This window comes from Gadus macrocephalus, chromosome 15, assembly GCF_031168955.1.
Source record: "Gadus macrocephalus chromosome 15, ASM3116895v1".
NCBI lineage: Eukaryota > Metazoa > Chordata > Actinopteri > Gadiformes > Gadidae > Gadus > Gadus macrocephalus.
This window is the reverse complement of record NC_082396.1, coordinates 15,294,973-15,299,972: the sequence shown is the minus strand read 5'-3', so window position 1 is coordinate 15,299,972 and position 5,000 is coordinate 15,294,973. Positions and strand designations below refer to the sequence as shown.

Sequence of the window (5,000 nt, the reverse complement as noted above, 5' to 3'; positions counted from 1 at the left end):
ATTTAATCGGTTGCTTAATTAAAATACAGACCGAGAAACAATAAATGATAATGCAGTGACTATTCTGCGGGATCTCCAACTGTTTTGGGGCACTGAGGTAAATGTTGATTCTGGAAGTGCTGCTGATTTTTTATGGTCTCATTAAGATCTATTTCACTGCTTTAGCAATATGCTTACTTTGAGATTCATCGTTAGTAGCAGTGTTTTCAAGTGAACTCAAACTCATCAGCAACTAAGGACGGGAATCCTTCAGCAATGCTCAAGAATGTTGCCTAGAACGGCTCCAATTGAAATCAAGAAAACTATTTGGAATTGGTGTAATAGCTATCCTTTTGACTGTCAAAAAGGATTAGCTCAATCTAATTTGAGGCCAAATTAGATTTGATTTGTTCCATGTGACCGTGTGAGTCCTTTATTTTTACTTGTGATTTCGTTTTTCAAACAGTACAAATTTACTCATAAGCCAAACCCTTCAGTTAATGACAGCTGTCCTACGGTGAAACGCTATGTTTGCCTTATTACAGCAACTGCTCAAATTAACTAACCGATATATTATTATAATCATTGGAATGACTCATTATGCAAAAAAACATATATGAGGAATAACAGGCCTACTGCAGACGTTTTATATTTGGAAAGAACATTATCGTTTATGCGTCATTAGAAAATCACAAATCCAATAGAGGTATGAGACACAGCAGGACACAGGAGCAAGTGAGTAAGCTGTGTTTAAATTCAGACTGTGAGAATAGATCTTGCTGTATCAAGCAGCACACTGAGGGTTGTTTTGTACCACTTTAAGTACTTGCTGTTGGCAGGGATGTCCTTTTGGTTTGTTCTGGCCCAAAGAGGTGCTCCACAGATCAGAGGCCCAGTGAGAAGTCCACAAGTCTGGCCTGCCCAGATGGAGGTCTTGGCAGCACTGAAGTCATAACAGTTTCCCTGGAGATCCACTCAGATATGTGGTTGCAGAGGTCAAAGCTTTTTTCCATAGACATATGAACTTGCCTCACACTCACACTGCTCACCAACAAAATCACTCCTATGCAAAAGCACGCGCACACTCGCGCACACAACAACACACATGCAACTAATCTCCCGTATAAAGAATGTAAAATCCAGTTCACTGGATTCATAGTTAAACCCTGTGAGACTAATTAATTGGTACTGTTATTTCTCTCGCTGCTGCTGTAACAAAGCATGAATTAAAAGTTATCCCTGAAAGGCCAAAAACGCAGCCTGAAACAAGCAGCTTAAATAAATGATGTTGAAGATACAACAGAAGCCAATAAGCCTGACCTTCGCTGCGAGTTTGTTAAAACAACGTGGGCATATAGTTAAAAGACTCAAACAGCAAAATAACATAGTGACATAACTCCAAAGACTGTCAGCTTTAAAGCATTTACTCCAACATAATACAAACTGAATTAATGTTATTTTTAACAATGTTTGACATTTTCTTTGTACAACTTTTACATGATTCATGATTAACTAAAGATATTTAGCCCCTACCGCGGCTCACGTCTTCCACGCCACACTCTATCCTGTTCCTTCATACGCCTTCCCCCGGATGCATCCGTGCCCTGTGCTGGGGACGGATGCATGGAATAGATTTAAGGTCTCAAATGGGAACTTGGGAGCCGAGCCCAAACTTCACTCACAATTGAGGTCCCAATATGCAGCGGTGCGTGTCGAGTACCCTGTGCACGCAAACGACACCTCAAAGGAACAGGGACGCTCGTCCCTGCCGAGAGCCATGGGTGGAGGGCACAGGAAGAGGAGGAAATGTAGCAGTGCAAAGCAAAGTTCAAATCGTCACTGGATTGCCGACCTGCTACTCCACTCCCCTGCCCCCTGCTGGGGCAAAATGGAACAATGTCGCGCCGGCGCCTGTGAGGCCAGTCTCAGAGACATGATGCTCGCTGTTATTCTCAGGCCAGCCATTTTAAAAAAGGCCCTGTGATTGAATGTGCTGATAGCCTTTTACGAAAGAGAGAAAAAGATGGAGAATAGAAACAGGCCGGTGGAAATAGAGTGGCACCCAGGCACCTTATCACCACTCTCCTTTGGAGCGTCAGAGCTGGTGGGAAGGTGGAGCGAGGGAGGGAGAGTGGAACGGGGGAGGCGAGGGGGGCTGGAGGTTGGGGAGATTTTGCTTCAATCCAGATCTTTTCTCTTTATCTTTTCAGTGGAAATTGCAGAGTGGGTTTTAAAATAGAAGCGTTGGGAAATCAGTGCGTCATCCAAACGCTGAACATTTGATTGGCTAGAGAGAGACACCAGCACGCATGCGGCTACAGACACGCACACGCACACCACACACGTGCACACACACAAACACACGCACACACAGACACGCACGCACAAACGTACACACATACAGAGGAAGAAGGGTGAGAGAGGCCCCCCATGATAGCATGCATACCATCACCTTCTCGTGGTGGAGAGGTTTGTTTGACCCTATGAGGGCTGTGTTGTCTGGAGCCTAGTGGAGCCTGGTAGGGTCTCCCAAGGCAAAGTGGTCTTAGGTCAGGGGGTCCGACTAAGAATGGTTCATAGTACTTTAACAGCAAGTACAGTTTGGCTGTGAGGATGCACATTGTAAAGTTCAACAGTATGGAGAATCCATTCAACGCAAATTCTTTACTTTGAGTGGCGGTAGTCCACAGGAATCATGTGGCAGATGGAGAAGCTGAACCCCCCATGGGGTCAGTATGACGTCAGGACCCCAAACCTGAAAGGGAGGGTTCAGTCTGAACACAGTGACCCAACTAACGCACTGCTGCGTTGTCGGAGACCACTTATAATGGGAACCTTCAATGCAAACACAGTGAGAGAAGTAGCAAGGCTGTCGTTCGTCACCTAATCAGCATGGCGAAACGAGGCCCAGGCTGCAACGGGAGGTGTGGGGCTACTGCTAAGCCCTCGAGCACGAAAGGCTCGCCGTAGGGTGCACCAGCACACCGACAGGATCCTTGTCGCAGACTTCGACTGCAACCCAGCTACAACCGTCATGGTAGTGTACTCACCTACCAATGTAGCGCCAGTCGAGAAAGTGGAAGAGTTCTATGGGGACCTTAGAACAGCACTCTGGGATGTTCCGTCTCACAACTTCCTAGCAATTCTGGGGGACCTCTACGCGAGGCTCGGAACAGGAGATGCACCCATCAGGTATCATGAAAGCACTAACCGCAACGGTGAACAACTTGCTGCCCTACTAACGGAACACGAGCTACTGGCTGCGAACACCTTGTTACGGAGAGAAGAGAATGAGAATGGGCAAGAGATGGACCTTCCAGGACCGGGCTTCTGGTATGCTACGTCAGCTGGACTACATACATGTAAGGCTTAAGTGGAGGAGTTCGATCCTGAACGCAGAGCCATACAGCACTTTCAACTCTGTTGGCTCAGACCACAGAGTGGTTTCCATGAGGGTGCGACTGAGCCTGAGGGTCCCCAAGCCTCGCCCAAAGATCCACCACGACTGGAAGACCTTTTTGGGAAGCCCCGTCCTCCAAGCCAGATACACAGTTGAAGTGAGGAACCGCTTCCAACTGCTGGATGCGGAGGAAGGGCCTAGCGCAGTGTACGAGCGGTTTGTTGCAGCGAACGTGGAAGCAACCAGAGAGTGTGTACCGAAACAAGGAGAGGGCCTAGACATCAAGAGGTCATGCAGGCACGTGCAATGGTGGAGGAGGCGCGACGAAGCTTTGACCGCAAACGGACCACCGAGAGGCGTGGAGTATTGAACGAGGCAAAACAAAGACTCTTCAATACCTACGACAAGATCAAATGGGAGGAGCTGATGGAGAAGGTACGGAGAGTGGAGGCAGCGCAGGGGGAACAACGGTATGGGGAGTCATGGAGGTTCATAAATGAGATGAGTGAGCGCAAGAGGTCGAAGGAGGGACAGGCAAAAGGCTGCAGCCCAGAGGACAGAGTGACCACCTGGTTCACCCACTTCCGTGATCTCCTCGGCACCCAAACCGAGAGTCAATGGAGATGAGGAAGAAATATCGGCAGTCCTAAGAGATCTCAAAATTTACGATGGCCCCTACAATTAGCGAGTTTGCAGCAGTAAAATCTACCCTGAAGCAAGGGAAAAGTGCTGGGCCAGAAGACATTCCCCCAGAAGTCCTTAAAAACTGCAACCTCGACGACATCATCCTGGAGATCTGCACCTAGCTCTGATGGAAAACATCAAGCCCGATACGTGGTCTCTTTACAACATCATCCCGGTGCCTAAATCTGGAGATCTCTCAAAGCCAGACAACTACCGAGGCATCAGTCTGACATGTATCATCGCAAAGAGGTACAACCGTATGATACTGAATCGGATATGGGGTGCCATCAAGCCTCACCTGGGAAAGAACCAAAATGAGAGAGGGGAGAGCCACCGTATCCCAGATCCTAGCCTTAAGGCGGATCATCGAAGAGGTAAAAAAGAACAACCTGACAGCGGTCCTGTGTTTTATTGATTTCAAGAAATCTTATGACTCAATACACAGAGCATATATATATATATACAGATACATTTCACTGCAATGTATTGTGTACGTGACGAATAAAATCAGAATCTGAAAACAGAGGAGTGATGATGACCATTCTCAAGGCTTACGGTGTCCCTCCTAACCTACTTTGGGCAATAGGTACCATGTATGAGGGCACAAGAGCAAGGGTGGTAATGGCGACAGTGAGGAGATTGACATCCTAGCAGGGGTGATACAAGAAGACACCCACGCCCCATTCCTCTTCATTATAGTGCTGGACTACACACTCAGGTAAGCCATCAGTGGACGAGAGCTGGAACTCGGCTTCACCATTACACCGAGGAGGTCTAGGAGATTCCCTGCCGTAGTCCTAACAGACCTGGGCTATGCAGACGACATCAGCCTGATATCTGGACCAGAGTGGAGCAAGGTTGGTCTTAGGCTAAATGCCAAGAAAACCGAGGTAATCACCTACAACATCCTCCCGGACCATCCAGCCCTAATTACACC

The 5,000-nt window shown here is 47.6% G+C and overlaps 1 pseudogene; it reads left to right on the top strand.

Moving 5' to 3' along the window:
• The first annotated feature begins 2,674 nt into the window (after positions 1-2,674).
• LOC132473667 (craniofacial development protein 2-like) lies at positions 2,675-3,749 on the top strand (annotated as a pseudogene).
• The last annotated feature ends 1,251 nt before the right edge of the window (positions 3,750-5,000 follow it).